This window comes from Saimiri boliviensis, chromosome 16, assembly GCF_048565385.1.
Source record: "Saimiri boliviensis isolate mSaiBol1 chromosome 16, mSaiBol1.pri, whole genome shotgun sequence".
NCBI classification, from domain to species: Eukaryota; Metazoa; Chordata; class Mammalia; order Primates; family Cebidae; genus Saimiri; species Saimiri boliviensis.
Genome location: NC_133464.1, coordinates 68766698 through 68789225, shown reverse-complemented (window position 1 = coordinate 68789225; position 22528 = coordinate 68766698). Strand labels below are relative to the sequence as shown.

The window sequence follows — 22528 nt, the reverse complement described above, 5'->3', positions numbered from 1 at the left end:
CCTTGTGGGGAGAGCAGTCAATGTGTTGGTAGGGACTGAGGGCCAAGCCTACCCCACTGGAAACTGGCTGGGCCGGGACCTGTGTTTGATAGAAATCCTGACGTATTCAGAGCCAGAGGAATTTTTTTTTTTTCTGGTACTGATAGTTTCCTTCCATATTACTAAAATTTGGAAAACAAAATGCCATAGGGTAGGCTAAATACAATGCACATTCTTTCTTTTCTTTTCTTTATTTTTCTGAAATGGAGTTTCACTCTTGTCTCCCAGGGTGGAGTGCAATGTCGCTATCTTGTCTCACTGCAACCTCCACCTCCCAGGTTCAAGCGATTCTCTAGCCTCAGCCTCCCAAGTACCTGAGATTACAGGTACCCACCACCATGCCCAGCTAATTTTTTTGCATTTTTAGTAAACATGAGGTTTCACCATATTGGCTAGGCTGGTCTCAAACTCCTGACCTCAGATGATCCACCTGCCTCGGCCTCTCAAAGTGCTGGGATTACAGGCCTGAGCTACTGCGTTCGGCCACAGTACACATTCTCTAGCTGTGCTGCATGACCACAGGGAAAGGCATAAGCTTTCTTGTCCCCCTCTGTCTGATGGAAATAAACAGTCCAGGAAACAGAGCAACACTTTTTCAGGACCAGATTTATTCATGGTATTGGCTGCCCTGCCAGTAAATGAGCTGGTCCTCCAGGAATCCAGCCTGCCCAGGTAAACATGGCACCCCAACACCCGAGAATGTTATCTGGCCACTCTTCACTGTATGCTCCTGCCACACTACAAATGGACAGCTAAATGGTTCACGCCCAAACTGTCTATCTAGAAGCTATTGCAATCTAGATTTTTTAAAGTTACGTATTCTAGACCCACAAAAGGTATAGCAGACTATGTGCACTTAAGTTTTGCAGTTTGTTTCAGCTTGAAGGAATAATACATAATTGCCCATAGTCGTTATGCAGGGTCAGAGAGCTAGCAGGAAAGGTTGTCTCCATGAGACATAAACCCATCTAAACATAGCTGCATTGATAGTCTTTATGCAGACGATGATGTTCTCTTCTGCAAATTGAGGTCACGGTAATCTGTCTGTTACTTTTGATCTTCCAATTGAACTATATTTCTCCATCTTGCCAGCGTCCTCAATCGTTTTCTTTTGTGAAGATGGAAAAGAAAGGCTATCCAAAAATTCTTTTTCCGCTCTGGGAATGGGCAGATGATGCTTAAAAGCAATGTTTTGTCGCCCCCTACTGGTATATAATATTAACAGCCATTTGCGAAAAAAGAAAAGGCAAAACTCAGAACTAAGTCAAAAAAAAAAAGAAAAAAAAAAGAGGGGTCTTTTATGTGCCTTTAAAAATTGTTTCATTTTTGGCCGGGCGCGGTGACTCACGCCTGTAATCCCAGCACTTTGGGAGGCCGAGGTGGGCAGACCACGAGGTCAGGAATTCGAGAGGAGCCTAGTCAATATGGTGAAACCCCATCTCTACTAAGAATACAAAAAAAAAAAAAAAAAAAAAAAAAAATTAGCTGGGCTTGGTGATGCGCTGTAGTCCTAGCTACTCGAGAAGCTGAGGCAGAAGAATAGCTTGAACCCGTGAGGCAAAGATTACAATGAGTTGAGATTACCCCATTGCACTCCAGCCTGGGCCACAGAGCAAGATTCCGCCTCAAAAAAAAAAAAAAATTGGTTTCATTATTATCATATATATATATGTTTTTGAGACTGAGTCGCCCAGGCTGGAGTGCAGTGTGTATGGTACGATCTCAGCTCACTGCAGCCTCTGCCTCCTGTGTCTCAGTTCAAGCGATTCTCCTGCCTCAGCCTCCCAAGTAGCTGGGATTACAGGTGCGCGCCACCATGCCCAGCTAGTTTTTGTATTTTATTTAAATTTCTAATTTTTTATTTTTTTTAGGTGGAGTCCATTCTGTCTCCAGGCTGGAGTGCAGTGGCGCGATCTTGGCTCTCTGCAACCTCCAGCTCCGTGGTTCAAGCTATTCTCCTGCCTCAACCTCCCGAGTAGCTGTGACTACAGGCGTGCACCACCATGCCCAGCTAATTTTTGTATTTTTAAAGTAGAGAAGGGGTTTCACCTTGTTAACTAGGATGGTCTCAATCTCTCGACCTCGTGATCTGCCTACCTCGGCCTCCCAAAGTTCTGGGACTACAGGCATGAGCCACTGCACCCTGCCTAATTTTTATTTATGTATTTATTTATTTGTGACCAGGTTCTGAGGCTGGCTCATTTTTGTATTTTTGGTAGAGATGGGGTTTTGCCATGTTGGCCAGACTGGTCTGGAATTCCAGACTTCAGGTGTTCCACCCGACTCAGCCTCCCAAAGTACTGGGATTACAGGCATGAGACACTGCGCCTGGCCTCATCCGTTTTTGTTTTTGTTTTGTTTTTTAATCCTAATTTTGCTTTTAAAATTCACTGGAGGAGAAGCATTTGAAGTACATTTGTCATATAACTTTGATTTCTATCATTTATTTCCACCTCTCGCTTTTAAATCTGTTCAGTGAGAAGTGAACATTTAATCAAGGCATATAGTTAAAATGTCCAAAACCATGGGATGTCTCAGTGTGTTCTGCCAAAATCTTAATTCTAGGTGTTTTAGCTTCAATTTTAAAAACTGCCACTATTAGTCATGCTGTAGGGGGAAGAAAGCTGCCTCAGCTGACAGTGCTTCCAGAACCAAGCCTACCCGTTCTTATTTCACAGGAACGAGTCAACTTGAAAACTGCACTTGCCTCTGTGGTTTCTTTCTCCTAAGGTCAGAAGCACAGTGTGACTTCATGTCTCAGCTTGTGCTCTAAGGAAAGGGAAGGCACTGGAAGAATACTTTTTTTTTTTTTTTTTTGAGTTGGAGTTTCTTTCTTGTTGCCCAGGCTGGAGTCCAACGGCACGATCTCAGCTAACTGCAACCTTTACCTCCCAGATTCAAGTAATTCTCCTGCCTCTGCCTCCTCAGTAGCTGGGATTTCAAGTGCATGCCACCATGCCCTGCTAATTTCTGTATTTTTAGTAAACGGGGTTTCACCATGTTGGCCAGGCTGGTCTTGAAATCCTAACCTCAGGCGATCCGCCCACCTCAGTTTCCCAAAGTGCTGGGACTACAGGTGTGAGCCACTGTGCCAGAAGAATACGTTTTATGACCAAGCCTATTAAAATGCAAATCATTCTTAATGCATCCCATAGTTTTACTAAAATACCTACTTCCAAGAAAGACTAAGGAGAGGCTGACACCTGCAAGCAACCGCATTAGGGCCTATGCCACCTTGTTGAATGGAAGGTAGGGTCTCCTTGTGCTAAAAGCACAACTCCTACAGGTGGGGAAACTTGGAAAACCTGATTTAAAAAGCAGTTGTCCTGAGTTTGTTTTTGTTTTTGTTTTCTGAGTTTCACCACTAACTTACTTAGAGAAAACCTATGATTGGCTGGGCGCGGTGGCTCGTACCTGTAATCCCAGCACTTTGGGAAGCCGAGGCAGGTGGATCACCTGATGTTAGGAATTCAAGACCAGCCTGGCCAACATGATGTAACCCCATCTCTACTGAAAATACAAAAATTAGCTGGACGTGATGGTGGGCACCTGTAATCCCAGCAACTTGGGAGGCTGAGGCAGGAGAATTGCTTAAACCTGGGAGGTGGAGGTTGCAGTGATTTGAGATTGCACCATTGCACTCCAGCCCAGGGTACAAGAGCGAGACTTTGTCTCAAGAAAAAAAAAAAGAGAAAACTTACTGCGGCTATTCCACAAGAAATTCACTGATGCTTGCTTATCCTATGTTAAAAGCTATAACAGAGATAGGCAACTGAGAGCGACCGTTTAGTTCATACTTACTGTGTGCTAGGCACTGTTCTAAGTGCCTCATTCATATTATCCAACATATCACAAGTTCTGTAATCGCTATCCAATAAGGCAACCAAGGCTCAGAGGTGTTAAGCAATTTATGCACAGTGACACAACGAGTCAGCCATGGGACCAGATCTGCCATCTTATCTTGCTGATCTAACAGTATGTGACTGTGACTGATGCAGAGCCTTCGGGTACAAAAGGAACAGCATCGGCTGGGCACGGTGGCTCATGCTTGTAATCCTAGCACTTTGGGAGGCTGAGGTGGGTGGATCGTTTGAGCCCAGGAGTTTGAGACCAGCTTGGCCAACATAGTGAGACCCCCATCTCAATTTAAAAAAAAAAAGAAAAGAAAAAAAAAAAAAAAAGAGGAACACCAGGGCCAGTCCTTCCGGGAGAGCCTAGGAGGGAAGCCCAGAAGAGCCAGCTGCCAAGCTGAGTCTTAGAGGGGATGAGATGGTAAGAAGTTTCCCAGTTAGAGAAGAAAGGTGGTAATTCTAGCACGTGGAAAAGTACAGCGCTGTGGAGTTTGTCATTTAATCAATGCAGGACCATTAAAGTCTTTTTTCTTCTTTTTTTCTTTTTTCTTTTTTTGAAATAGGGTTTCCTTCTGTTGCCCTGGCTGGAGTGCAGTGGCAAAATCATACCTCATTGTAACTTTGATGTCCTGGGCTCAAGCCATCCTCCTGCGTTAGCCTCTTTAAGCGCTAGGATTAGAGGCATGAGCCACTGTGCCTGGCCCTGAAAGCCTTTTTAAATAGGAGATTATCATTATCAACACTGTATTTTTAAAGATCACTCTGGAGAAACTGATTTCTTTTGGGTTCTTTCAGTTGATGCTCACACAAGCAAGTTCATCCCTGTCATTCTTGGGGAAGACGGGAATGTGATGCTTCAGAAGGAGATGTAAAGTGCTCCACATGGTCTACCTGCAGAATCATGCTCCAAGAAATTATGTTTCCATTATGGAGCTCACTTAGCCCCGTGCTGGGTCTCCCTGGCTCTACGCTAATAGATGTAGGATGATTTTACAGACTTCAGTGTGTTGAGCAGGTAGTGAGGACAGAGGTGATCTGGGGTTTGATCCTTTCTCTATCTACACCTGTGCTGAGGGCAAGACAAGGGCTGGGCAGCCCCGGGCTGAGGAATCAGTGGCCCTCAAGTGGGGATTTGAAGAAAACAGAGTGTAAATGAGACAGACATTTCAGAACAAGGAAGTAGGCAGAGGTTTTCACCTACCTAGTCTATCGTATTATGATAGATTAAGAAAACCTTATTTCCTCTCTAAACTGGTTATTTAAAAAAGAAAGAAAGAAAGAAAGAAAGAAACCCTTATTGTTTTGTTCTGTTTTCATCGGCTGTCAACTCTGCCAGTCAGCATGCTAGCCACTGAAAATGAATAAGATGATGCATTTTAAGACTTTGGGACCTTTGCCTTAAAAATAAAATAAAGCAGACCGGGTGCAGCGGCTCACTCCTGTAATCCCAGCACTTTGGGAGGCCAAGATGGGCGAATCACCTGAGGTTGGGAATTTGAGACCAGCCTGACCAACATAGAGAAAGTCTCTACTAAAAATACAAGAAATTAGCTGGGCATGGTGGTGCATGCCTGTAATCCCAGCTACTTAGGAGGCTGAGGCAGGAGAATTGCCTGAGCCCAGGAGGCGGAGGTTGCGGTGAGCCGAGATCGCGCCATTGCACTCCAGCCTGGGCAACAAGAGCGAAACTCTGTCTCAAAATAAATAAATAAATAAATAATAAAAATAAAAGAAAGTAAGCTCTTGGTTCTATTCTTCAGGCCTCTGCCTCCCAAAGTGCTAGGATTATAGGCATGAGCCACCATACCTGGCCCCATGACATAATTTCTGTCTTAAAAAATATATCTTGAACCTGTGTCAGGCAGACACAGGACTTTCCATACCAACTTCCCCTTTGACATGAAACCAACCTGCCCACAGCCTCTGCTCTGGGAAGCTGCCCTGGACTGAGTGGGACAGGGTTGACATAATCAGACAAGAGGGACCAGGGGATCTGATCCAGGGCAGGCCCTTGAGGTGGCCTGAAAGGATGGTTCTAGTCAACAGGGACTATGGTCATTACAAAGCCAACCAGGCTGGCTCCTTCCATGTTGAAGTTTACAAGGAGGAGACAACACTGGGCCAGGCATGGTGGCACATGCCTTTGGTCCCAGATACTCAGGAGGCTGAGATGGGAGAATCACTTGAACCCAGGAGGTCTGGGCTGCAGTGAGCTGTAATTACACCACTGCTCTCCAGCCTAGGCAACAGGAGTGAAACTGTTTTAAAAAAAAGAGAGAGAGGGACAACACTGCCCATTGGGTAGAGGGAGGAGGCCAGGGCACTGTAGCGGGAGAATGAGGACCAGGAGATCCGGACAGAAGAGCTGGCCCTAGACCAGCCTTAGATCCAGGTCCAGTCCATGTGAGCTTGCCACAAACATTTTTTCTCTTAGAGAGGTTGAGAGAGGCCAGGTGCAGTGGCTCACACCTGTAATCCCAGCATTTTGGGAGGCTGAGGCAGGCAGATCACCTGAGGTTGGGAGATCAAGACCAACATGACCAACATGGAGAAACCCCATCTTTACTAAAAATACAAAATTAGCCAGGTGTGGTGGCACATGCCTGTAATCCCAGCTACTTGGGAGGCCGAGGCAGAAGAATCTCTTAAACCCAGGTGGTGGAGGTTGCTGTGAGCCAAGATCACACCATTGCGCTCCAGCCTGGGCAACAAGAGCCAAACTCTGTCTCAAAAACAAAAAAAAGGTTGAATGAGTGAGTTTTTGCTTCTAATATAACTAGCACCTATCAACCACTCCAGAAACAGCGTAGACGATGGGTTTGCAGAAAGGCAGATTTTTGACAACTCTGCATTTGATAAAAATACTTTCTTGAACTGTTTCCAAATTATTACTGATTTGCATTAGACACTGTCACATCCCCTGTAAGCTCTAATCTTTCAGGCACTTTCTCTTCACTTTGCACTCCGAGTGGCTGAGGTCTTTTTTTTTTTCTTTTTTGAGACAGAGTCTCACTCTGTCACCCAGGCTGGAGTGCAGTGGCATGATCTTGGCTTACTGCAACCTCTGCTTCCCAGGTTCAGGTGATTCTCCTGCCTCAGCCTCCTGAGTAGCTGAGATTACAGGCATGTGCCACCACACCTGGCTAATTTTTGTATTTTTGTAGAGACGGGATTTTGCCATATTAGCCAGGCTGGTCTCGAACGCCTGACCTTAGGTGATTCACCTGCCTCAGCCTCCCAAAGTGCTGAGATTATAGGCGTGAGCCACCATGCTTAGCCTCATGTTCTTTAAGCTTTGCATGTAGTGGGTTTTCTATAAATGTTTATTAAATTAGAAAATCCCAGGCTGGGCGTGGTGGCTCACGCCTGTAATCCTAGCACTTTGGGAGGCTAAGGTGGGTGGATCACCTGAGGTCAAGAGTTCAAGACCAGCCTGGCCATCATGGTGAAACCCCATCTTTAAAAAAAATAAATAAAATAAAAAGAAAAGGAAAAAGAAAATCCTAAAGACTGCCAAAAGTTTCCTAGGACTAATAAATGACTTCGGTGAGGTTTCAGGAGACAAAAATCAATGTACAAAAATCAGTAGCATTTTTCTACACCAATAACATTCAAGCTGAGAGCCAAATCAAGATGCAATTTCATTTACAATAGCCACAAAAAAATACATAAGTAAAATACTTAAGAATACATCTAACCAAGGAGGTGAAAGACTTCCACAAGGAAAACTATAAAACACTGCTGAAAGAAATAATAGATAACAGAAACAAATGGAAAAACATCCCATGTTCATGGATTGGAAGAACCAATATTATTAAGATGGCCATATTGTCCAGAGCAATGTACAGATTCAGTGCTATTCTTGTCAAACTACCAATGTCATTTTTCACAGAATTAGAAAAAAAAACTATCCTAAAATTTGTATCAAACCAAAAAAGAGCCCAAATAGCCACAGTAATTCTAAGTAAAAAGAACAAAATTGTAGATATCATACTACCTGATTTCAAACTATACTATAAGGCTACAGTAACCAAAACAACCTGGTACTAGAACAAAAACAGACACATAGACCAAAGAAACAGAATGGAGAACCCAGAAATAAAGCTGCACACCTACATCTGGTCTTTAATGAAGTTGACAAAATTAAGCAATGAGGAAAGGACTCCTTATTCAATAAATGATGCTGAATGTAATAGTTGGCTAGCCATGTGCAGAAGAATGAAACTGAACCCCTATATTTCACCATATAAAAAATTAACTGACGATGGATTAAAGAACTAAATGTACCTCAAACTATAAGAATTTCAGACCAGGCTGGGTACAGTAGGTCATGCCTGTAATCCCAGCACTTTGGGAGACTAAACCAGGAGGATCATTTGAGCCCAGGAGTTTGAGGCCAGCCTGGGCAGCATGACAAGACCCTGTCTTTACCAGAAAAAAAAAAAATTTTTAATTACCTGCATGTGGTGGCTTGCACCTTTAGTCTCAGCTATTTGGGAGGCTGAGATGGGAGGATCACTTGAATCCAGGAGGTCAAGGATGCAGTGACCCCAAATCACATCACTGCCCTTCAGCATTGGTGACAGAGCAAGACCCTGTTTCAAAACAAGATAGAAAAAGAAAGAAAGAGAGAGAGAGAGAGGAAGGAAGGAAGGAAGGAAGGAAGGAAAAGAAAACCTAGTAAACATTATTCTGTACATCACCCTTCAGAAATAATTTATGACTAAGTTCTCAACAGCAATTGCAGCCTTGGTGCAGTGGCTCATGCCTATAATCCCAGCACTCTGGGATGCCAAGGTGGGAGGATTGCTCAAATTGAGGAGTACAAGCCTGGGCAACATAGGGATACTCCATCTTTATAAAAAAAATTTTTGGCCAGGTGCAGTGGCTCACGCCTGTAATCTCAGCACTTTAGGAGGCTGAGGTGGGCAGATCACAAGGTCAGGAGTTCAAGACCAGCCTGCTCAACATGGTGAAACTCCGTCTCTACTAAAAATGCAAAAATTAGCCAGTCATGATGGCATGTGCCTGTGATTACAGCTACTCAAGAGGCTGAGGCAGGAGAATCGCTTGAACCCAGGAAGCAGAGGGTGCAGTGAGCCTAGATTGTGCCATTGCACTCTAACAGCCTAGGCAACAGAGCGAGACTTCACCTTTAAAAAAAAAAACAATTGCAATAAAAACAAAAATAGACAAGTAGGGCCTAATAAAACTAAAGAGCTTCTGCACAGCAAAAGAAACTATTGGTTGGGTGCAGTGGCTCATGCCTGTAATCCCAGCACTTTGGGAGCCCAAGGCAGGCAGATTACCTGAGGTTGGGAGTTCGAGATCAGCCTAACATGGTGAAACCCTGTCTCTACTAAAAATACAAAATTAGCCTGGGGTGGTGGTGGGTGCCTGTAATCCCGGTGACCTGGGAGGCTGAGGCAGGAGAATCGCTTGAACCCAGGAAATGGAGGTTGCAGTGAGCCGAGATTGCACCATTGCACTCCAGCCTGGGCAACAAGAGCAAAACTTTGTCTCAAAAAAAAATTAAAAAGAGAAAGAAACTATCAACAGAGTATGCAGACAGCCTACAGAATGGGAGAAAATATTTGCAAACTATGCATCAGACAACCAACCTCATTAAAAAGTGGACAAAAGGCCAGGTGTGGTGGCTCATACCTGTAATCCCAGCAGTTTGGGAGGATGAGGCAGGCAGATCACCTGAGGTCTCAAGTTAGAGATCAGCATGGCCAACATGATGAAACACTGTCTCTACTAAAAATACAAACATTATTGGGGCATAGAGGTGCACACCTGTACTCCAAGCTCCTCAGGAGGTTGAGACAGGAGAATTGCTTGAGCCTGGGAGGCTGAGGTTGTAGTGAGCTGAGATCTTGCCACTGCACTCCAGCCTAGGTGGTAGAGCAAGACTCTGTCTCAAAACAAAACAAAGCAAAAAAAGTGGACGAAAGGTATGAACGGACACTTCTCAAAAGAAGACATACAAGGGACCAACAAACATTTGAAAAAATGCTCATCAGGCTAATCATCAGAGAAATGCAAATCAAAACCACAATGAGATACCATCTCACACCAGTCTGAATGGCTATTAATTAAAAGTAAAAAAATAACAGATGCTGGCAGGCTGCGGAGAACTAATTTACATTCCCATCAACAGTGTATAAATGTTGATGGGAATGTAAATTAGTTCAACCACTGCAGAAAGCAGTTTGTAGATTTCTCAAAGAATTTAGAACTACTGTTCAACCCAGCAATCCCATTCCTGGGTTTATATATTTTAAAACATAAGCTGTTCTACCAAAAAAACACATACACTCATGTTCATCACAGTGCGATTCACAACAGTGAAGTCATAGAATCAACCTAGGTGCCCATCAGCAGTGGAGTGGATAAAGAAAATGTGAGGCTGGGCGTGGTGGCTCACACCTGTAATCCCAGCACTTTGGGAGGCCCAGGCGGGTGGATCACAAGGTCAGGAGTTTGCGATCAGCCTGGCTAATATGGTGAAACCCTGTCTCTACTAAAAATACAAAAATTAGCCAGGCATGGTGGCATGCACCCATAATCCCAGCAACTCAGGAGGCTGAGGCAGGAGAATCACTTGACATGGGGTGGGGGCGGGTGGGGAGGCAGAGTTTGTAGTGAGCCAAGATCATGCCACCGCACTCCAGCCTGGGCAACAGAGCAAGCAAGACTCTGCTTCAAAAAAAAAAAAAAAAGAAAAAGAAAATGTGCTACATATACACCACAAAATACTACATGGCTATAAAAAGGAATGAAATGGCTGGGTACAGTGGCTCATGCCTGTAATCCCAGCACTTTGGGAGGCTGAGGCAGGAGGATCACCTGAGCCCAGGAGTTTGAGACTAGCCTGGGCTACAGAGTGAGACCTCATCTCTATTAAAAACTTTAAAAATTAGCTGGGTGTGGTGGCACACACCTGTAGTCCCAGCTACTTGGGAGGCTGAACCTGGAATTTACAGCAAGCACCCCAGTCTGGTGACAGAACAAGATCCTGAGACCCTGTTAAAAAAAAAAAAAAAAAAAGCAGTTAGAATTTCTCCAAGATGATATCTCTCTCTCTCTCTCTCTCTCTCTCTCTCTCTCTCTCTCTCTCTCTCTCTCCATCCTTTATCCATCTATCTGGGATGGGTGGATGGATGGATGGATGGATGGATATTGTGAGAGTAATGTGAGAGGTGAGTGGAACAGACCAGAAACACAGCTTTTTGGACAAAAAGTCCATGAATATATTCATGGCACTATGCTGTCTTGAAACAAAGTGAATCCACTTATATAGTAGGACCTTTATAATACTGGAGACCTTCCAAACTTGTATTGTGCACAATTAATTTTCAAATCATACTCATTTGAGGCTATAGAGCCAACATTTCCCCCTCCCCTTTTACATTGTGAGATGTTGTATTATAGATGATACATTTTACAAGGCAAAGGCTTTGTTACTCAGAGAAGGAGATTAGGAACTCTGGCACAAATCATCCAGAGACAAGGGGTCGTTAACGAAAGGACCACACTCAGCTATAAGTTAAAACAGCAGGTAGGCGAGGTTAACTTCACACTCTACACTTGCCCTTCAAATTCCTGAGAAACTTCCCAGAAATCTTTTCTCTAATTCCCAGATGTGTATATAATAGGCGCTTATTATACACTGACTTTACTAAACAGTGAAGCTCAAGAAAAGCCTTTTGGATGTCTCTTCTATACTTCACCTGTGACCTCACTCTAAAAATATGGCATTTATGCCTTTTTATTTTTTATTATTTGAGACAAGGTCTTGCTCTAATTGCCCAGGCTGGAGTGCAGTGGCTTGAACATGGCTCACCAAAGCCTCAACCTCCTACACTCAAGTGATCCTCCTGCCTCAGCCTCCCAAGAAGCTGGTAGTACATGTAGATACCATCATGACTGGCTTTTTTTTTTTTTTTTTTTTTTTTTTTTTTTTTTTTTTTTTTTTGTAGAGACAGGGGTCTCCCTATGTTGCCCAGGCTGTTCTCAAACTCATAAACTCAAGCAATCCTCCCTCCTTGGCCTGCCAAAGTGCTGGGATTACAGGCATGAGCCATCACACCTGGTCAAAAGGAATTTTTTTAAAAAATGCATAGCCATAAATAGCTTTTATTACTTTGAGATACGTTCCATTGATACCTATTTTATTAGAGTTTTTAGCATAAAGGCCTGTTGAATTTTGTTGAAGGTCTTCTCTGCATCTATTGACATAATCATGTGGTTTTTGTCTTTGGTTCTGTTTATGTGGTGGATTACATTTATAGACTCACATATTGTTGAACCAGCCTTGCATCCCTGGGATGAAGCCTACTTGATCATGATGGATACGCTTTTTGATGTGCTGAAAACACCAAAAGCATTGGCAGCAGAAAATAAAATAGACAAATGGGATCTAATTAAACTCCAGAGCTTCTGTATAACAAAAGAAACAATCATTAGAGTGAACCAGCAACCAACAGAATGGGAAAAAACCTTTGCAATCTACCTATCTGACAAAAGACTAATATCCAGAATCTATAAAGAACTAAACTAGACTTACAAGAAAACAAACAAACAAACATATTCAAAAGTGGGAGAAGTATATGAACAGACACTTTTCAAAAGAAGACATACACAAGGCCAGCAAACATGAAAAAATGCTCATCATCCCAGGTCATTAGAGAAATGCAAATCAAAACCACATTAAAATACCATTTCACACCAGTTAGAATGGTGATCATCAAAAAAATCTGGAGACAACAGATGCTGGAGAGGGTGTGGAGACATAGAAACACTTTTACACTGTTGGTGGGAGTGTAAATTAGTTCAACCATTGTGGAAGACAGTGTGGTGACTCCTCAAGGATCTAGAAATAGAAATTCCATTTGACCCAGCAACCCCATTACTGGGTATATACCCGAAGGGTTATAAATCGTTCTACTATAAGGACACATGCACATGAATGTTCACTGCAGCACTGTTTACAATAGCAAAGACCTGGAACCAACCCAAATGCCCATCGATGATAGACTAGACAGGGAAAATGTGGCACATATACACCATGGAATATTATGCAGCCATAAAAAACAATGAATTCATGTCCTTTGTAGGGACATGGATGAATCTGGAAACCATCATTCTCAGCAAACTGACACAAGAACAGAAAATCAAACAATGCATGTTCTCACTCATAGGTGGGTGTGGAACAATGAGAACACATGGACACAGGGAGGGGAGCATCACACATTGGGGTCTGCTACAGGTGTCTAGGGGAGGGACAGTGAGTGGTGGGGAGGTTGGGGAGGGATAACATGGGGAGAAATGCCAGATAGAAGTGACAGGGGGATGGAGGCAGCAAACCACCTTGCCATGTATGTACCTATGCAACGATCCTGCATGATCTGCACATGTACCCCAGAACCTAAAGTACAATTTAAAAAAAAAAAGGCGCCAGGTGTGGTGGCTCACGCCTGTAATCCAAGCACTTTGGAGGCCCAGGCGGGCGGATCACCTGAGGTCAAGAGTTCAAGACTGGCCCGACCAACATGGTGAAACCCCGTCTTTAAAAGAAAAAAAAAAAAAAAAAGGCATAGCCAACACCATAACTCATGCCTGTAAATTCCAGCATTTTGGGAGGCTAAGGTCAGTGGATCACTTGAGGTCAGGAGTTCAAGACCAGCCTGGCTAACATGGTGAAACCTCATCTCTACTGAAAATACAAAAATTAGCTGGGCCTGGTGGCACACACCTGTGGTTCCAGCTACTCAGGAAGCTGTGAACTCAGGAGGCAGAGGTTGCAGTGAGCCAAGATCACACCACTGCCCTCCAGCCTCGGTGACAGAGCGATATTCTGTTTTAAAAAAAATCGGTCAGGTGCAGTGGCTCACATCTGTAATCCCAGCACTTTGGGAGGCCAAGGTGGGTGAATCACCAGGAGGTCTAGAGATTGAGACCATCCTGGCCAACATGGGGAAACCCTATTTCTACTAAAAATACAAACATTAGCCTGGCATGGTGGAACATGCCTGTAGTCCTAGCTACTCAGGAGGCTGAGACAAGAGAATCGCTTGAATCTGGGAGGCAGAGGTAGCAGTGAGCTAAGATTGCACTACTGCACTCCAGACTAGTGACAGAGTGAGACTCCGCCTCAAAAAAAAAATCATTTTATTGTTATTTTACTGGGGCTTCAGGAAGGAAAGTAGATGGCATGGGTTCAATCTGTTATCTTCTATCTGGTGTCGTTTGCTTATTGCAACCTCAAAACGTTTTATTATGGAAAGTGTCAAATATATACAAAATATATACAAAACAAAGAATGTTCATGAAACTGTCCCCACAACACACACACATTACCCACCACCCAGCTTTAGCGATTACCAGCTCATGGCCAATCTTGTTTCATCCATATTCCTCCCCATTTGCCTCTCCTCTTGGATTATTTTGAAACAAATCCCAAACATCCTATCATTTGTAAAACAATAATGGATTTGGAAAGTTTATGTAGCTCTCTCTAGGAACTGAATTTCTAATTAGGGTACTTCAAATACTAAGTAATATTCCCTAGAGTGTGGGTTCCTAATCAGGGCACTCCAAATGTGAATAGTGTCTAGGGCATAAAGTTAATCTATACACACCTACATCACACTGGTAATACTAAAGTACTTTAAAGGAAATTGCCGTACAATCCACCACTGTGAAACTCAAAGGTAGAGAATTAGTGGGTCTTTTCTGAGTAGCAGGAGCTTGAGAGACATAGCACTGAGGGTTGATGATTGTGTTTTGCTCTTGGGAGAATGAGAGAAGAGAGGTTATCAGGAAAAAGAGGTAATTTGTAAAGAAAGACGAAGAACTTGAGATAATGTTGGACACACAACAAGAAACAGACCACTGAATACATGATTGGGGCTCCGAGAGAAGTCAGGCTGAGTATTCGCATGTAAGAGTCATTCTTATGGAAATAAGAATTGAAACAGCAGCACACGTGGTTTCTCCAACTGCGAGTGGGAAGAGAATAAAATAACCAGAATTTATTTCGGCTGGGGAGAGGAAAAGGTGCTGCTTATCTGACAGAAAGGGAGCTGGGCCATGACACCCACAATTTACATTACCTCCTTCATCACAGAGAGTGTGGTAGAAAGGGTTGTATGTTACACTCCTGGGCAGGGTTCTTAGCCCCTTGCACATGGACTCCCTCAGTAGTTGGGAGAAACCTGTAGACTTCATCTCTGTCACCAGGCTGGAGTGCAGTGGCGCGATTTCAGCTCACCGCAACCTCTGCCTCCCGGGTTCAAGCGATTCTCCTGCCTCAGCCTCCTGAGTAGCTGGGATTACAGGTGCGTACCACCACACTCGGCTGACTTTTGTATTTTTAGTAGAGACGGGGGTTTCACCATGTTGATCAGGCTGTACTTGAACTCCTGACCTCGTGATCCAAGCTCCTCGGTCTCCGAAAGTGCTCGTATTATATGTATGAGCCACCGCACCTGGCGAACGGTGTTCTTAAATGCATAAAATAAAATACATAGGATTACAAAGGATGCCAGTTATGTTGAAATACAGTTAACAAAATATTTTAACATGTGATACAATAATAAATGTTATTCTTTTATTGACACATTAACAAGATCTAGTGGCAGATATAATAATTACTGTAATTTTGAAGTAGTAATGAGTGTAAATTGTATTTTGAAATACGTGCAACAACTCTAATGTGAGATGAAAATAACTGTGACTTCCATGGGTGACAAAGTCATAGGTACTGCTAATACTACTGTCTTTTGCTGTGAGGATTCATAATGGAAGGAAGTGCTAATTTTCAGTTAGAGGTGAATGGAAATAAGAAAGCAGTTTTTTCCTATCCAAGTTCACCAACCACCCTCCCACCCGCCAGTTGTGATGGGACCTACAACCCCTGGTTAAGATTTCTGTTCCAGAGTTAGTTGGTCAAATTACTTCATTCATTTAACAATTATGTATTGAATGTCAGTCTGGACTAGACAAGGTGATAAGAGAATAAAAAAGGTACAGGGAGCTCATGGTGAAGTTAGGGAGACTAGCAAATAAATAGATGCGGCAATTCAGTATGAGAGTATAGTGAAAGCTCAGGGTATGCAGGAGTTCAGAGGAAGTGGGAGGCCTCTGGAAGCTGTGATGTGTGAAATAACTGAGTGACCTGAGGTCAGAGTAAAGCTGGATCTGAGTCTGGGGTCCACAGTTAGTCTGTGGGCTAACAGTGAAGATCATAGGCTTTCTGTGTCCTCCCATGAAGCCCAACATACTTTCCTTTAAGACAGAGTCTCTCTCTGTCACCAAGGCAGCCTCTGCCTCCTGGGTTCCAGTGATTCTCGTCCCTCAGCCTCCTGAGTAGTTGGGACTACAGGTGCATACCACCACTCCCAGCTGATTTTTGTATTTTTAATAGAAACGGGGTTTCACCATGTTGGCCAGGCTGGTCTTGAACTCTTGACCTCAAGTGATCTACCCACTTTGGCCTCCGAAAGTGCTGGGATTACAGTTGTGAGCCACTGTGCCTGGCCCCCAACATGCTTTTCAAGGCTCTGTACCATCCATCCCCACATCCTTCTCCAGTTCCTTTTTTTTTTTTTTTTTTGAGATGGAGTCTCGCTATATTGCTCAGGCTGGAGTATAGGGGCACTATCTTGGCTCACTGCAACCTCTGCCTCCTGGGTTCAAGCAATTATCCTGCCTCAGCCTCCCAAGTAGCTGGAATTACAGGCATGTACCACCATGCCTGGCTAATTTTTGTATTTTTAGTAGAGACAGAATTTCACCATTTTGGCCAGGCTGGTCTCGAACTCCTGACCTCAGGTGATTCTCCCACCTCAGCCTCCCAAAGTGCTGGAATTACAGGCATGAGCCACTGCACCCGGTGTCTCCAGCCGCTTCTTAAGCTCCTCTTCCTCTCCCTGTCTCCTAACCTCCGAGTCTTGAACACATCATCTTCTTGCCTCAGGGCCATCCTGTGTGGCATAGTTCGTCTTGGATGTCCTCTCCTCACCCCAACACACATACACAATTCACAGAGCTTGTTCCTACTCATCTTGCAGTTAGTTCACAACTTAAACATCACTTCTTCTAGGAAGCCTTCCACGACTTTCCCCAAGCTGTGTGATACAGTGGTTCAAAGTATTTAACTAGTCCTTCTTGATGGACACTTCAATTATCTCCAGTTTTTCCAGAAGTGCAGGCACACGCACAAACACAAACACACACACCCCATTGTATACCTGTACTTATATTTCTGATGGAAACTTTTTAGAAGTGGAATTGCTATGATAAAGTAAATGCATGTTTTACATTTCCATCAATACTACCAATTGCTCTCAAATAGGTACTATAGATAATCTGCTTTTTCTCATACTCTTAATTTCTTTTTTTCTTTTCTTTTTTTCTTTTTTTTTTTTTTTGAGACAGTCTCACTGTGTCACCCAGGCTGGAGTGCAGTGCTGCGATCTTGGCTCATTGCAACCTCTGCCTCCTGGATTGAAGTGATCCTCCTGCCTCAGCCTACCAAGTAGCTGGGATTACAGGCATTCACCACCACTCCCAGCTAATTTTTATATTATTATATGTATTTTTTTTGACATAGTCTCACTCTGTCACCAGGCAAGTGACACGTGCAGTGGCACGATCTCTGCTCACTGCAACCTCTGCCTCCTGGGTTCAAGCGATTCTCCTGCCTCAGCCTCCTGAGTAGCTGGGACTACGGGCACCTGCCACCACACCCAGCTAATTTTTGTATTTTTAGTAGAGACAGGTCTCACCACGTTGGTCAGGATGGTCTCAATCTCTTGACCTTGTGATCCACCTGCCTGAGCCTCCCAAAGTGCTGGGATTACAGGTGTGAGTCATCGCACCCAGCCTAATTTTCATATTTTTAGTAGAGACAGGATTTCATCATTTTGGACAGGCTGGTCTAGAACTCCTGACCTCAAGTGATCCACCCACCTTGGCCTCCCAAAGTGCTGGGATTACAGGCATTAGCCACCGTGCCCAGACTACTCTTAACAATATTATCAATCTTTTAAACATTTGTTAATATTTTCATAAGATGGCAGCAATCTCATTGTTAAGTTTACATATTTTTTATTAACAATGAGATTAAACATGTTGTCATTCTATTATTTAAAATATAAGATATAATTAGTTTGACATTATGGATAGAAGAATGTGAGACTGAAAATTAGGAAGGAAAGTACTTTCCTGACTTGAATATAAATAGCATTTATAACTAAAGCATTTTTTAAAGTAAAGAAAACATTTTAAACCGTGCTTAAAGCTAACCATATATATTGGTTGTTCTGCTTCAGATTATTACTGAAGATGCTGCATGATTCTATATTGGTAAATCTTCTGATATGTAAGCTTTATAATCATCAAGGAATAAGCTTCCACCCAGTACCCGTATCTTGGTTTCCAAATGTTATTCTCTAATAAAAGAAAAAAAATCTAGGCTGGGCACAGTGGCTCACACCTGTAATCCCAGCACTTCGGGAGGCGGAGGTAGGTGGATTGTTTGAGGTCAGCAGTTCGAACCAGCCTGGCCAATATGGTGAAACCCCACCTCTACTAAAAATACAAAAATTAGCTGGGTGAGATTGCAGGTGCCTGTGGTCCCAGCTATTTGGGAGGCTGACGCGGGAAAATCACGTGAACCAGGCCGGGCGCGGTGGCTCAAGCCTGTAATCCCAGCACTTTGGGAGGCCGAGGCGGGTGGATCGTGAGGTCAAGAGATAGACCATCCTGGTCAACATGGTGAAACCCCGTCTCTACTAAAAATACAAAATATTAGCTGGGCATGGTGGTGCGTGCCTGTAATCCCAGCTACTCAGGAGGCTGAGGCAGGAGAATTGCCTGAACCCAGGAGGCGGAGGTTGCGGTGAGCCGAGATCACACCATTGCACTCCAGCCTGGGTAACAAGAGCGAAAATCCCTCTCAAAAAAAAAAAAAAGAAAGAAAGAAAATCACGTGAACATGGTAGGTGAAGGTTGCAGTGAGCCAAGATTGCATCATTGCACTCCAGCCTGGGCAACAGAGCAAGACTTTGTCTCAAAAACAAACAAACAAAAACTAAGGGGCTGTGTGCAGTGGCTCAAACCTGTAATCCCAGCACTTTGGGAGGCTGAGGCGGGGAAATCACTTGAGGTCAGGAATTCGAGACCAGCCTGGCCAATGTAGTCAAACCTCATCTCCTGCAGCTAGCTTAGTGTCTGTCCAAACAGCTGCCCTGTTTTGTGCTTGAAACCCCTGGCCCTGGTGGTTTAGGCACCTGAAGTAATCTCCTGGTCTGCGGGTTGCAAAGACTGCAAGAAAAGTGTAGTATCTGGGCTGGAATGCACTATCCCTCACCGCACAGTCCCCTGTGGCTTCCCTTGGCCAGGGGACGGAGTTCCCCATCCCCTTGTGCTTCCTGGGTGAGGCGACACCCCACCCTGCTTCAGCTCCCCCTCCATGGGCTGCACCCACTATCTAAGCAGTCCCAGTGAGATGAGTCAGGTGCCTCAGTTGAAAATGCAGAACTCACTGGCCTTCTGCGTTGATTTAGCTGGGAGCTGCAGACCAGAACTGTTCCTATTTGGCCATCTTGCCAGCCACCCACTTCTTTTATCTTACGAGTTGATTGAATTTACTGCTGTTCATTCAGAGAATAATTCTTACCTACTTCAGCTACTGTTTTATGTAAAGAGCAACAAAGCCTTTTGGCTCTCTGAACAGCACGTGGCAGTTGGCAAGAACAAGCACCTTACGAAAGGTGGTAAAAAGGGAGCCCAGAAGAAAGTGGTTGATCCATTTTTTAAGATTGGCATGATGTGAAAGCACTCAGTATGTTCAATATACGAAATATTGGAAAGACGCTAGTCATCAGGACCCAAGGAACCAAAATTGCCTCTGATGGCCTCAAGGGCCCTGTGTTTGAAGTTAGTCTTGCTGATCTGCAGAATGATGAAGTTGCATTAGGAAATTCAAGCTAATTACTGAAGATGTTCAGGGCAAAAACTGCCTGACTAACTTCCATGGCATGGATCTTACCCTTGACAAAATGTGTTCTACAGTCAAAAAATGGCAGATAATGACTGAAGCTCATGTTGATGTCAAGACTATCGATGGTTGCTTGCTCCATCTGTTCTGTGTTGATTTTACTAAAAAATGCAACAATCAGGTATGGAAGACTTCTTAGGCTCAGCACCAATAACATCCGCCAAATCCGGAAAAAGATGATGGAAATCATGACCTGAGAGGTACAGACAAATGACTTAAGTAGTCAATATATCGATTCCAGACAGCATTGGAAAAGACATAGAAAAGGGCCAATCTATCCTCTCCATGATGTCTTAGTTAGAAAAGTAAAAATGCTGCAGAAGCCCAAACTCCTGGGTTCAAGTGATTCTCCCACCTCGGCCTTCCAATTGTTGGGATTACAGGTGTGAGTCACCTTGCCCAGCCCCAAATTTTTTTTCTTATAGTAAAATACACAAAAATGTACCATCTTCACCATATTTAAGTGTGCGATTCAGTAGTGTGAAGTACATTCACATTGTGCCACCATCACCACTATCCATTCCCTGAACTTTTAAAAAATCATCCCAACAGGAAGTCTACACCCAGTACACACTAACTCTATTCTCTCCTACCCCTAGCCCCTGGCAACTACCATTCTTCCTGTCTATGAATTTGCCTATTCTAGGTTCCTCACGTAAGTGAAATCATATTTGTCCTTCTGTGACTGGCTTATTTCACTTAGTATAATGTCCTCAAGGTTCATCTATGTTGTAGCATATATAAGAATTGCAATTCTTTTTAAGGCCAAATCGTATTCCATTGCACATGTATACCTCATTTTGTTTATCCATCCATTTATCCGTGGATGAAAACATTTGGGCTGTTTCCCCATTTTGGCTTTTGTGACTTTATCCTATTGTTCATTCTACAGCAATTTACATCTTCATTTTCACACCTATTAAGTTTCCTCATACTAATAATTTTAGGAAGAGACTCATGAAAGACTTTTATCTTATTTGATTTCCGTTTTTGGCCATTTATTTATTTATGTATTTAGGCAGCCACAAAGACTGGGATTTCTAATTCTATGCTAAGTGGACAATTGAAGCCATTTATCTTTTTTTTCTGTTTCCTTTTCCAAAAAAGAAAATAGTATTTTTCTAAAATATGATTACGTCAGTTTGGTCTATTTGTATGTGTTAAGGAGAAACCTAACAGACAAAAGAATAACATAATACAATAATTAGGAGTTTAGTTAACAAAAAAAGAAATGTAGATTGGGCACGGTGACTCACACTTGTAATCCCAGCACTTTGGGAGGCCGAGGTGGAGGTCAGGAGTTCAAGACCAGCCTGGCCAACATGGTGAGCCTCTGTCTCTAGTAAAAATACAAAAAATTAGCTGGTTGTGGTGGCAGAGGCCTGTAATCCCAGGTACTTGGGAGGCTGAGGCAGGAGAACCATTTGAACCTGGGAGGCGGAGGTTTCAGTGAGCTGAGATTATAGCACTGCACCCCAGCCTGGGCAACAAGGCGAGACTCTGTCTCAAAAAAAAAAAAAAAAAAAAAAAAAAAAAGTAGATAGTGGGGCAATAAACAGCCTGCCTCTTCTCTAACCAACTGGTGAACTGTTTAAGAAACAGGTATTAGGCAGGGTGTGGTGACTCATGCCTATAATCCTAGCACTTCGGGAGGCCGAGGTGGGCAGATCACCTGAGGTCAGGAGTTTGAGACCAGCCTGGCTAACATGATGAGACCCTGTTTTTACTAAAAATACAGAAATTAGCCAGGTGTGGTCATATACGCCTGTAATCTCAGCCACTCAGGAGGCTGAGGTAGGAGAATCACTTGAACCTGGGAAGCAATTGTTCAGTGAGCTGAGATGCCTCTGCACTCCATTCTGGGCCACAGATGAGACTGTCTTAAAATAAAGAAAGAAAGAAAGAGACAATAAAGAGTACGGCAGGGCTGGGCGTGGTGGCTCACACCTGTAATCTTAACACTTTGGGAGGCCGAGGCAGGCAGATCACCTGAGGTCAAGAGATCTAGACCCCAGGCACGGTGGCTCAAGCCTGTAATCCCAGCACTTTGGGAGGCTCAGGCGGGCACATCATCTGAAGTTGGGAGTTTGAGACCAGCCTGACCAACATGGAGAAATCCCACCTCTACTAAAAATACAAAATTAGCGGGTGTGGTGGCACATACCTGTAATCCCAGCTACTCAGGAAGGAGAATTGCTTGAACCCAGGAGGTGGAGGTTGCAGTGAGCCGAGATCGTGCCACTGCACTCCAGCCTAGTGACAGAGCAAGACTCTGTCTCCAAAAAAAAAAAAAAAAAAAAAAAAGAGTATAGCACATGAAGGCCAGAATATTACTTTTATGAACTAAGCTGATTTGGGTGAATGCAGCTTATTTCTACTTGCAAGCAGATGGCCGTCTTAATTCTACACCCTAGAATTAAACAGGTCTTCCAGCCACTCATAGACAGGTCTACTGCAGGGAAGGAAAAATTATCAACTGACATACAGTGTGATTAAATGCTTGCCTTTTATACCTGCTATGGATTGAATGTATCTCCTCCAAAACATAGGTGTTGCTAATGTGATG

At 43.6% G+C, this 22528-nt stretch overlaps 1 pseudogene; it reads right to left on the bottom strand.

Annotated features, from left to right (window-relative positions):
- Window positions 1-625: 625 nt before the first annotated feature.
- The window catches only part of LOC141581652 (selenoprotein K-like), a 28679-nt pseudogene continuing 6776 nt past the window's right edge, over window positions 626-22528 (bottom strand).